We start from the raw sequence: 13,106 nt of genomic DNA, 5'->3' as shown, positions 1-13,106 counted from the left end.
AGGCAGGTGGATTACTTGAGGTCAGGAGCTCGAGATCAGCCTGGCTCACATGCTGAAACCCCATCTCTACTAAAAATATAAAAATTAGTCAAGCATGGTGGCGGGCATCTGTAATCCCAGCTACTCGGGAGGCTGAGGCAGAAGAATCGCTTGAACTCCAGAAGTGGAGGTTGCAGTGAGCTGAGATCGCGCCGCTGCACACCAGCCTGGGTGACAGAGTGAAACTCCGTCTCCAAAAAAAAAAAAAAATCCTGCTGCTACTGGGGCTGAGTCCTCTAGAACCCAAAGGCCACAGATCCAAACTCAGCAGGTGTCTGAACCTTGCTGGTCCCCGTCCATGGTCATTACAGTCTGCCAGGTGGATCTCAGGACTCACCCTTGACATCTTGGGCCAGAGTGTCTCCCTGTTTACCCAGGTGGTGTGGAAGAGACGATGTGGACCCAGGAAGAGGAGCCGTCCTGGGGATAAAGCTTTCATCACAGAAAGCAAAGCAGAGATAGGAAGAAACCCTCATGACACTGGACTCACTAAATGAAACCCCATGCTGGCACCCACTCTGCCTCTGGCCTTTCAGTCACATAAGCCAGGAAATCTCCTCTAATGTCTGAGCCAGAGTGAATGCAAACAGCTGAACATATTTTGATGAATGTGGCTGTGTCTTTGCGGTTCCTATCAAATGTCATTCCCATGCACCGCCATGCTCCCTGGGGAGGTATCGGGCCAATGGTCATAGGCGAACAGCTGTTCCACCCCCTTGGGCTTCTTTCTTAGAAACTCATCATATCCCAATGGACATTCAAAACGTTATCTTTTTACAAATCTATATCGAGCTTCTCTGGGTGTCCTTTGGAATTTACACAGTAGGATGTCCCGGAGAAATGGCCACTAGGCCTTTATTCCCTTGTATAACCTGAATATATTTGGCTGTTCTCATGGACCAGTCCTTGCAATGTATACTCATGTAAATCTTTCATATCGGCTTCGTCAAAAGGTAGGCCCAGGGGCTTTAGACAAATCTTTTCATGGAAATTTTCTGAAAATCCTCACCGGACATCTCTTTCTCTCTCCAAATTTCCCACTACTGGCATCTACTAAAATAGGTCTATAGCTTATTCACACAGCACCCTGGCTACCATTTATTTCTCCCTCCTCCTCCCTGAGCCCCTCAATCCATCCTGGATTTCTGAATTTCTGCCCTGTGACTCTCCTAATATGTCCTCCTTCCATTGTTCTTATTCTTGAGAATTAGCTCTTTCTTAAAGAATAGTAAATCAGGATCTCACGCATGCTTTCAATCCATGCACACCACCTCACGCATTCAAACACACACTCACACATACACACATACTTACAAATGCACACATTCAAAGCTCACATACACATATATTTATATATCCTACGCATTCACTCATGCACTTACACAGACTCACACAAATGTACACACACATATACACAATGCACATTCAAACATATGTATGCCCATTATGTGCACATATTCAAACATACATGTATCCATTATATGCATGAATTCAAACATACACGTACCCATTATATGCACACATTCAAACATACATGCTATTCATTGCAAGGACTGGTGCATAAGAACAGCCAGATAGATTATGTGTGGTTTGAATGTGTGCATTCCATTATAGCAGCCGCCTTGGACTAAGACACACACTCACAGTTATGTATCCTTACATTCACATAGACACACACACCCTACTCACTCCCACACACACACACACACACGCACATTTTCCCTTCCTCTCAGGGGCTTCTAGCAATGCCACCAAACCCCATCAGGCTGGCTTCATATATCACACACTTTCACTTATGCTCTCACACAGACTCACACAAATGCACACACATGTACTCACAACACATACATTCAAACACATATGTACTCATTATGTGCACATTTCCAAACATACCTGTATCCATTATATGCATTTCCTCCCAGAAGTTGGGGAGTTTGGCATCTCAGTGTGGCCAGCCCCTAGGTGTCAACACTCCTTCTCCAGCCCCTGGGATCTGTGCCCAGTTAAGGAGGAAGATGCTGCATACAGCTGTCCTTTCCCTGGTGGGGGCTGTCAGCCCATGGGATGTTTCTTGCTTTCAGACCTGAAAAAGGTACAGGGTCATCCCTGCTCCTAGATTTCTGAAAAGTCCCTGAGTGGTCATGAAATCTGTCCCATTCATGGTGAGTCTGTGAAACGCCAGAGGATGGAAGAAGAGGCCATCCAGTGATGCTGCTGCTGATGCCCCTGCTACCCTGGTAGCATACTGGGGACATGGCGACTCCCTCTAGCCCCAACAGGCTCCCGGAGGATGTCTGTCTGCCTCCTCCCACTGGCACTGGCTTGTAGAGGTTGCCTTCAGAGCTTGGATACACCTGCATCATTCCCAGCTCCCCAGGCCTGCCCACTTCATTTTAGTCATTGATCCTGGGGGCTGCTGGAAGGGTCCCCCAGATGGTGACTCTAACAGTGAGAATTCAGGACCAACTCCATTCTGCAACAAAATCCTGGTTTATTCAGCCATTCTTGCTTCCAAGGGGTTCTAACAAGCACCTGGCCCACCATGTCTGAATGTCCAGACTTAGCTCAACCACTGCCAATTGGTGGGCCTCCAGACTTAGCTGAATCACCTCCAATGGGTGGGCCCCCTTCTGTTGAGATGCTCTTTAACAAATGAAGGCCAGCCAGACACTCCTCTGGGCAGTGAGACTGTCCACCTCAGAAATGGAGGCATTGGCCAGACATGGTGGCTCATGCCTGTAATCCCAACACTTTGGGAGGCCCAGGAGGGAGGATCCTCACTTGAGACCAGGAGTTTGAGAACAGACCGGGCAACAAAGCCATATCCCATCTCTACAAATAATAATAATAATAATAATAAATTAACCAAGCATGGAGGCACACACCTCTAGTCCCGGCTACTCAGGAGTTTGAGGCAGGAGGATCACTTGAGGCCAGGAGTTTGAGGCTGCTGCAATGAGCTATGATTGTGCCACTGAACTCCAGCCTGGGTGACAGAGTGAGACCCTATTTCTTGAAAAAGAGAGAGAGAAGCTTTGCAGACACTGCCGCCACCAGGAACTCTGTACTATCAGCCATGGTCAACCCCACCGTGTTCTTCTACATTGCTGTTATCGACGAGCCCTTGGGCCGCGTCTCCTTCAAGCAGTTTGCAGACAAGTTTCCAAAGACAGCAGAAAAATTTCATGCTCTGAGCACTGGAGAGAAAGGATATGGTTATAAAGGTTCCTGCTTTCACAGCATTATTCCAGGGTTTATGTGTCAGGGCGGTGACTTCACACTCCTTAATGGCGCTGGTGGCAAGTCCATCTACAGGGAGAAATTTGATGATGAGAACTTCATTCTAAAGCATACAGGTCCTGGCATCTTGTCCATGGCAAATGCTGGACTCAACACAAACGGTTCCCAGTTCTTCATCTGCACGGCCAAGACTGAGTGGTGGATGGCAGGCATGTGGTCTTTGGCAAGGTGAAAGAAGGCATGAAGATTGTGGAGGCCATGGAGCGCTTTGGGTCCAGGAATGGCAAGACCAGCAAGAAGATCACCATTGCTGACTGCGGACAACTCTAATAAGTTTGAATTCTGTTTTATCTTAACCACCAGACCATTCCTTCTGTAGCTCAGGAGAGCACCCTTCCACCCCATTTGCTCGCAGTATCCTAGAATCTTTGTGGTCTCGCTGCAGTTCCCTTTGGTTCCATGTTCTCCTTGTTCCCTTCCATGCCTAGCTGGATTACAGAGTTAAGTTTATGATTGTGAAATAAAAACTAAATAACAAAAAAAAAAAATATAAAGAGAGAGAAATGGAGGTGTTGGCCCCCAGGACAGGAAAACCCCCAATATGGGATCTTTTTTTTTTTTTTTTTTTGTGACGGAGTCTGACTCTGTTGCCCAGGCTAGAGTGCAGTGGCGCAATCTCGGCTCACTGCAAGCTCCGCCTCCTGGGTTCACGCCATTCTCCTGCCTCATCCTCCCGAGTAGCTGGGACTACAGGTGCCCGCCACCACACCTGGCTAATTTTTTGTATTTTTAGTAGAGACAGGGTTTCACCGTGTTAGCCAAGATGGTCTTGATCTCCTGACCTCGTGATCCACCAGCCTCGGCTTCCCAAAGTGCTGGGATTACAGACATGAGCCACCGCTCCCGGCCCCAATATGGGATCTTACAGACATTCATCTACTAGTGCTTCTCTGTCATGGGCCCACCCATCCACATGAGGACTCAAGGAGACCTCAAGCCCTTCCTCCTGCTCTTGGTACACGATGCCTGGTGCACTTCTCAAGTCCTTGCTAACAGTGGTCTCAAACATTTCCCCCAGCAAACTCACCACAACTGGCACATCCCAAGGAGAGCTCATGGATAGGACCACAGTGTCTGCCACCGGAATCCTTTCTCCATCAAGAAATGACTCCAAGTTCTTAAGAAATGGGACACCTCTTAAGGTAATGCTAAAAATTCCTTTCCAGCCTTTAACTTCATGAAGCTTTTTGACTTCCTTGGTTTAATGAATGTATGGGAAAATCTGGTCCTCCAAATCTGTGCATCCTCCCCAAAATAGTAATTCCGATCACGGCGTGTTTTTCACAGTGTCGTCCCTTTGACACAGGTGCTATTTTAAGCCTGATGAATTCCTTCAGTAACATAACATTCAACAGTTAGGTGGTACCTGTGGCACCCACCACCAGGCCTGGCACAAAATAAGCCCTCGAGAGATCATTTCTTGGCTGACAAAATGAAATACGATGTGGCGTTCTCTTGGCTCTGCAATTACTGCGATGCAATTCTGACACCAGGCACTTGGAGTTAACATCTGACTCCACAGGTTTAAGAGCATGGTTCCCAGCAACACCGCCCTCATTTCAGAGGCCAGTTCAGGGGTCACCAAGACACATGCACTTCTGACCAACTGGCCACCAATCTGGGAGGGGAAGAGGTTTCATGATCCTCCTCAGGATCAATAATTTGCTAAAATGACTCAGAATTCAGGTAAGTTCTGTATTTGCAATTACAGTTTTATTATAAAGAGTACAAATCAGGACAAGCCAAACAAAGAGACACATAGGGCAAGGCCTGAGGGGTGGTGGGAGGGGGCAGGGTCTCAAATGCATGGTCTCTAGGCCCTCTCCCCATAGAATCTGGCACACCTCTATGTTCATCAACAAGGGTGCTCCCCCAAGCCTCAGTGTCCACAGTTTTTACTAGGGTTTCATCATAGACATTATTAATTGAATAACTGGCCATGTGACTGAACTCAGTCTCCAGCCTCCCACCCTACCCCACCCCACAGACTGGGCTGATATCACCTGGCTCAAAGCCCCAACCCTGTAATCACACGATTGGACTTCCTGGCATGGCCAGCTCCCATCCCAAGTCACCTCATTAACATAAACTCAGGTATGGGCAGTCTGTGTGAATAACACACACTCCTATCACTCAGGAAATTCCAAGAACTTAGACGCTCCCTTTCAGAAACCAGGGAAATTCTTTATTCTAGAACAAAATTTTAATTATACAACAGCTCAGATCTTGGGTGATTATTTTATTTTGTTGAGTTGGGGTCTTGCTCTGTTGCCCAGGCTGGAGTGCAGCTGTGTAATCGTGGCTTACTGCAACCTTGAGCTTCCAGACTCCAGCCATCCTCCTGCCTCAGCCTCCTGCATAGCTGGGACTACAGATGTAAGCCACACGCCCGGACTGGCTAATTTTTTTTTTTTTTTTTGTAGAGATGGGGTCTCACTATGTTGCTCAGGCTGGTCTCTAGCTCCTGGGCTCAAACGATCTTTCTGCCTTGGCCTCCCAAAGTGCTGAGATTATACATGTGAGCCACTGCACCCAGCTTTGGGTGATTACGTTAATAAGTGACTCAACTGAACACAACAGCTGAGTTCCAAAATTCTGATGGTCACTCCCTAAAGGTAATCCAAATTAATCCCATGGGACCCGTTTCCAATGTGGCATCACCTTCAAAGACATATACCCATTAAATAAAAACTACCAAATGATATCTGATGAATGAATGCTTGTGGCTCTCAATTAAGATTACATATTAGGCTGGGTGCGGTGGCCCATGCTGTAATCCCAGCACTTTGGGAGGCCAAGGAGGGAGGATTGCCAGAGCTCAAGAGTTCCAGACCAGCCTGAACAACATGGTGAAACCCCATCTCTACTAAAAATACAAAAATTAGCCAGGCATGGTGGCATGTGCCTATAGTCCCACCTACTAGGGAGGCTGAGGTGGGAGGATCACTTGAACCCAAGAAATGGAGGTTGCAGTGATGCCACTGCACTCCGGCCTGGGTGACAGAGCAAGACTCCATCTCAAAAAAAAAAAAATGAAGTAGGGGCAGGGTGAGGTGGTTCATGCCTGTAGTCCCAGCACTTTGGGAGGCCAAGACAGGAGAATTGCTTGAGGCCAGCAGTTCGACACCAGCCTGGGCAACATAGTGAGACCCCTATCTCTATGAAAAATTTAAAAATTAGCTGGGCATGGTGGTGCACACCTGTAGTCCCAGCTACTTGGGAGGCTGAGGTGGGAGGATTGCTTGAACCCAGGAGGTCAAGGCTACAGTGAGCTGTGTACTGCTGCACTCCAGCCTGGGTGACAGAATAAGACCCTGTCTCAAAAAAAAAAAAAAAGAAAGAAAGAAAGAATGTCTTTTCCAGCAACTTGGATGAAAGTGGAGGCCATTATCCTTAGTGAAGTAACTCAGGAACAGAAAACCAAATACTGCATGTACTCACCAATAAGTGGGAGCTAAGCTATGGGTATGCAAAGACATGCAGAGTGGGGACATTGGAGACTCAGAAAGGGGATGATGGTAGTGGGTGATGATGAAAAACTACTTATTGGGTACAAAGTACACTACTCAGGTGACAGAGGCTCTAAAATCCTAGGCTTCACCACCATACAATTCTTCCACATCCCCAAAACCCACTTGTACCCCTCAAGCTACTGAAATGAAAAAAAACTTAAAAATAAATTTTTGGCTGGGTTCCGTGGCTCACGCCTGTAATCCTAGCACTTTGGGAGGCCAAGGCCGGCAGATCACCTGGGGTCAGGAGTTTGAGACCAGCCTGGCCAACATGGTGAAACCCTGCCTCTACTAAAAATACAAAACTTAGCCAGGCATGGTGGCACATGTCTGTAATTTCAGCTACTGTGGAGGCTGAGGCAGGAGAACCGCTTGAACTTGGGAGGTGGAGGTTGCAGTGAGCCAAGATTGCGCCACTGCACTCCCGCCTGGTCAACAGAGTGAGATTCCGTCTCAAAAATAAATAAATAAATTTTGTTTGAGACAGAGTCTTGCTCTGTTTCCTAAGTTGAAGGGCAGCAGTGCTATCATGGCTCACTGCAGCCTCAACCTCCTGTGCTCAAGTGATCCTCCCACCTCAGCCTCCTGAATAGCTTGGACTACAGGCTCATGCCATCACATCTGGCTAATTTTTGTAATTTTTGCAGGAATGGGGTCTTATTATGTTGCCTAGGCTGGTCTTGAACTCCAGGCTCAAGTGACCCTGCTGCCTCGGCCTCCCAGGTAGCTGGGACTACAGGCACGCACTACCACACCTGGCTAATTTTTTATTTGTTATAGAGATGGGGTGTCACTATATTGCCCAGGCTGGTCTCAAACTCCTGGCCTCAATCAGTCCTCCCACCTCTGTCTCCCAAAGGGCTGGGATTACAGGCGTGAGCCACCATGCCCAGCCACTATTTTTTCTTTTTAAAAAAATTTTTGGCTGGGCATGGTGGCTCACGCCTGTAATCCCAGCCCTTTGGGAGGCCGAGGCAGGTGGATCATCTGAGCTCAGGAGTTCAAGACCAGCCTGGCCAACATTGTAAAACCCCGTCTCTACTAAAAATACAAAAATTAGCCGGGTGTGGTGGCACGTGCCTATAATCCGAGCTACTCGGGAGGCTGAGGCAGGAGAATCACTTGAACCTAGGGGCAGAGGTTGCAGTGAGCCGAGATCGTGCCACTGCACTCCAGCCTGAGGGTCAAAGTGAGACTCTCTCAAAAAATAGATAAATAAATAAAATTTAAAAAAAAAAAGAAAAGAAAAAATAAATTGACAGAGCCACACCGAGTGTAAGAAACTAATCAGATCTATTCAGCTAGAAAACCAATTTTGCACAACTGTGTCCATTTTCCTCCCAAGGAGTTTTACACCTTGATGCAAATCGGGAGATTGTGGGAAAGTGGGATTTCATGTTAATTTGCATTTCTGACCGTGGAGGGGTAGGTGAAATGTGACTTCTTTTCTATGGCACAGATAAGAGTGGCACTCTGAGAGGCTCAAAAGGAAGCTTCCTCCCCCAAAAGCCATCCTCAACATAACCGTGAAACAAAAATGGCGCATCTCAGAAGGACCTTGGTGGTGTCGTTGGAAGGTTGATCAACAGGAATGATACCTGCAAGCTGTAATTGTGCTTGCTTTCCCTGACATACAGTAGGTGCCCCATAAACCTCTGATGGCTGGATGAATTAACAAGTGAATGAGCTCTTTATTCAAGGGTCCTACCCCAAACCAGCATCCCTCAACCAGTCCTTCCATCCCCGTCTAGGCGAGGGGGGGTTGTTGATGGAAAAAGGCAAGAACCAAACTTGCAAACTCCCCTGCTGGCTTCACAATAATTCATGCTCATCTGCGTCTAATAAAATATGGAAGCAATTTTACAGGAACATTTTGTGCTTTAGCGATTCATTTAACTCTTTCCTCCAGGGGGCAAGTCGTATATCCTCATCCAGATATGTGGGAAGTTCCGTGAATAAATCTGCAAATATCTTAAGATGAGATGTTCCTCTCCCCACCGGGAGCCCTGACTCTAGCGAAGGAAAGCTTGAAAGTGAACACCAACCGGGCTTATCCTGGCCTCCTCTCCTACCCACAGTTTCCTGCCCCTGTGTCTGTCCCACTGCCCAAGTGACCTGAAATTGCTAGAGGAGGTGAGTGCTGAAGTCAGCGTCCTCAGAGCCAAGGACATTGTCTTCTAGAACCAAGTTCACCCCTTTACTTGGCAGGACCTCCAAGAGATGAGCTGCTGTCCACACCATCAGCCCTCAACACCAGACCAACAGGAAGGACAGACGCTCAGGAGACACAGCCGCTGCCACCATCCCCTCAGACACCACGAACAGCCCCTTCGCTGTTCCTGGCTGTGTCTGCCTCTATGAGCTGCCCCCAAACTCCTTGCAGATTTAAGAACTGATGAATAAAAATGAGTAACACCTGCCCCAAGCTGCCTATTGCTCCATTCACATCCTGATTTTCTGGGTCACCAATTTTTTTTAATTAAACTTTTCATTTTCAGATGATTGTAGATTCACATGCGGTTGTAAGAAATAATACAGAGAGAGCTCATGAACTCCCTTACCTGGTTTCCCCCAATGGTAGCATCTTGCAAAACTATAGTACAATATTGGGTCACCAATTTTCTTTTTTCTTTTTCTTTTTCTTTTTTTTTTTTTTTTTTTTTTTTGAGCCGGAGTCTCACTCTGTCACCCAGGCTGGAGTGCAGTAGTGCAATCTCAGCTCACTGCAACCTCCACCTCCCAGGTTCAAGCAATTCTCCTGCCTCAGCCTCCCAGGTAGCTGGGATTACAGGTGCCTGCTCCCATGCCCAGCTAATGTTTTTGTATTTTTAGTAGAGACGGGGTTTCACCACGTTAGCCAGGCGGGTTTCAAACTCCTGACCTCAGGTGATCTGCCCGCCTTGGCCTTCCGAAGTGCTAGGATTACAGGCATGAGTCACCGTGCCTGGCCCAATTTTTTTTTTTCTTTTTTAGGAGGCAGGGCCTCGCTCTGTCACCCACACTGGAGTGCAGTGGCACAACCATAGCTCGCTGCAACCCCTACCTCCTGGGCTCAAGCAATCGTCCCCAGCTTCAGCCTTCCAGGTAGCTGGGACTACAGGTGCACACCACCATGCTCAGCTAATTTTTAAAAATTTTTTGTAGAGATGGGGTCTTGCTATATTGCCCAGGCTGGTCTCAAACTCCTGGCCTCAAGCGATCCTCCCACCTTGGCTTTCCAAAGTGTTGGGATTACAGGCATGAGCCACCATGCCTGGCTGGTCAGCAATTTTTTTAAATGTAATATCCCGTCCCTATTTTATAAAATTTGATAGGAAGTTTATTTTCACCAAACTGAAATTCTTGACCCCATCTGCCCACTCCAAAATCCACTTGACTTGTTTACCCGATATTTCCCATCTGGAAAAAGGGTACTCATTCCCCAGGTCCCAGCCCCACATTCAGGAGTGATTCCTCCCTCTTCCCTGCATCCTCCCACCCAAATCCAAAACATCAGCCAGTCTTACAGATTCTAGCCAAAAAGTTCTGAATTCACCCATTTCTCACATCCTCTTCCACGACCACCCTGACGTTACCCACCAGCCCTGACCTTCAGCAGAACTGCCTGTGTAACTTCTGGGGCTCAGTAAAAAATGAACACAGGGAGCCCCCTGCTCCAAAAGACCAGCCTGGGCAACAGAGCGAGGCCCCATCTCTACAAAAAAAAATATTTTAATTAACTGGGCTTGGTGGCCGCACCTGTAGTCCCAGCTACTCATGAGGCTGAGGCAGGAGGATCGCTTGAGCCCACGAGCTTGAGGCTGCAGTGAGCTGTGATCACGCCACTGCAGTCCAGCCTGGGCAACAGAGAAAGAGACCCCATCTCTAAAAAAAATTAAAATAAAAGAATTCAATATGGTAGCACCCAAGCATGAATCCAGTCCAGGGATTAATGCTTCTTAAGTGCAGGGCTCTGTGGATTGCACAGGCCCCACACACATGAAGCCGGCCCTGCCCCTCCAAGACCACCAGGAACTGACAGCTGAACAAAGTGGGTTTATTGATGCAATGCAAGAAGCGTGCACAGATCGTGGAACACCCTAGGACATCTCTGTAAGGATGTATTTAGGATTCATGCTGGGGTTGTATGTTTTGGAGAATAGCTCAAGGAAGCAAGGCTTTGTTCTGGATTGCATGCTGCTAAGAACCAGGTCATTCCACAATTGAGCATCTTTTTTTACTTGATGTATTATTATTTTTTTTTTTTGAGATGGAGTCTCACTCTGTCACCCAGGCTAGAATGCAGTGGCTCAGTCTCAGCTCACTGCAACCTCTGCCTCCTGGGTTCAAGCGATTATCCTGCCTCAGCCTTCCGAGTATCTATGACTACAGGCGCCCGCCACCACACCCAGCTGATTTTTTGTATTTTTAGTAGAGACGGGGCTTCACCATGTTAGCCAGGATGGTCTCAATCTCCTGACCTCGTGATCCACCCACTTCAGCCTCCCAAAGTACTGAGATTACAGGTGTGAGCCACCGCACCCGGCCTTTTTTCTTTTTTTTTTTTTTAATTTAATTTTATTCTACGTTCCGGGATACATGTGCAGAAAGTACGTGTTTGTTACATAGGTAAACATGTGCCATAGTGGTTTGCTGCACCTATCAACCCATAGGTATTAAGCCCCGCATGCATTAGCTGTCTATCCTGGTGCTCTCCCGTCCCCGCCCGCCCCTGCAACAGGTCCCAGTGTGTGATGTTCCCCTCCCTGTGTCCATGTGTTCTCATTGTTCAACTCCCACTTATAAGTCAGAAATGCGGTGTCTGGTTTTCTGTTCCTGCATTAGTTTGCCGAGGATAATGGCTTCCAGCTTCATCCATGTCCCTGCAAAGGACAGGATCTCATTCCTTTTTATGGCTGTGTAGTATTCCATGGTGTATATGTACCACATTTTCTTTATCCAGTCTACCATTGATGGGCATTTGGGCTGATTCCATGTCTTTGCTATTGTGAATAGTGCTGCAATGAACACATGTGTGCATGTATCTTTATAATAGAATGATTTCTATTTCTATGGGAATATACCCAGTAATGGGATTGCTGGGTCAAATGCTATTTCTGGTTCTAGGTCTTTGAGGAATCTCCACCCTTCTTCCACAATGGTTGAACTAAGTTACATTCCCACCAACAGTGTAAAAGCATTCCTATTTCTCCACAGCCTCGCCACCATCTGTTGTTTCTTTACTTTTTTTTTTTTGTTTTCCTAAGACGGAGTTTCATGCTTGTTGCCCAGGCTGGAGTGCAATGGCACGATCTTGGCTCACTGCAACCTCCACCTCCTGGGTTCAAGTGATTCTCCTGCCTCAGCCTCCCAAGTAGCTGGGATTACAGGCATGCACCACCACGCCTGGCTAATTTTTGTATTTTTAGTAGAGACAGGGTTTCTCCATGTTGGTCAGGCTGGTCTCTAACTACTGACCTCAGGTGATCCTCCTGCCTTGGCCTCCCAAAGTGCTGGGATTACAGGTGTGATGAGCCACCATGACCAAACATTTCTTCACTTTTTAATAATCGCCATTCTGACTGGCGTGAGATGGTATCCACAATTGAGTGACTTGATCTTTTTTTTTTTTTTGAGACTGGGTCTTCCTTTGTTGCCCAGGCTGGAATGCAGTGACACAATTATAGCTCACGGCAGGCTCAACCTCCTGGGCTCAAGCGACCCTCCTGCCTCGGCCTCCCAGAGCACTAGGATTACAGTCGTGAGCTACCACACCTGACTATCTTGATTATTCTCATCTAGAAGGTGAGAAGAATGGAGAAAGGCTAGAATTGTGATTTTTTTTTTTTTTTTTTTTTTGAGACAGAGTCTCACTCTGTTTCTCAGACTGGAGTGCAGTGGCACGATCTCAGCTCACTGCAACCTCCACCTCCTTGGTTCAAGCGATTCTCCCACCTCAGCCTCCCGAGTAGCAGGGATTACAGGTGTGCACCACCATGCCAGGCTAATTTTTGTATTTTTAGTAGAAACAAGGTTTCACCATGTTGGCCAGGCTGGTCTTGAGCTCCTGACCTCAAGTGATCCACCCTCCTCGGCCTCCTAAAGTGCTGGGATTACAGGCATGAGCCACTGCACCCGGCTCATTTTTACTTTTTTGACACAGGGTCTCATTCTGTCACCCAGGATGGAGTGCAGAGGCATGATCACAGCTCACTGCAGCCCCTTGACTTCCTGGGCTCAAGCAGTCCTCCCACCTCAGCCTCCCCAGTAGCTGGG

General features: G+C 47.5%; 1 pseudogene; it reads left to right on the top strand.

The window, feature by feature from the left end:
* The first annotated feature begins 3,109 nt into the window (after window positions 1-3,109).
* LOC100972587 (peptidyl-prolyl cis-trans isomerase A-like) lies at window positions 3,110-4,277 on the top strand (annotated as a pseudogene).
* Window positions 4,278-13,106: the final 8,829 nt, after the last annotated feature.

This window comes from Pan paniscus, chromosome 6 (assembly GCF_029289425.2).
Source record: "Pan paniscus chromosome 6, NHGRI_mPanPan1-v2.0_pri, whole genome shotgun sequence".
NCBI lineage: Eukaryota > Metazoa > Chordata > Mammalia > Primates > Hominidae > Pan > Pan paniscus.
The sequence above is the reverse complement of the archived record's forward strand: the minus strand, read 5'-3'. Positions and strand labels throughout refer to the sequence as shown.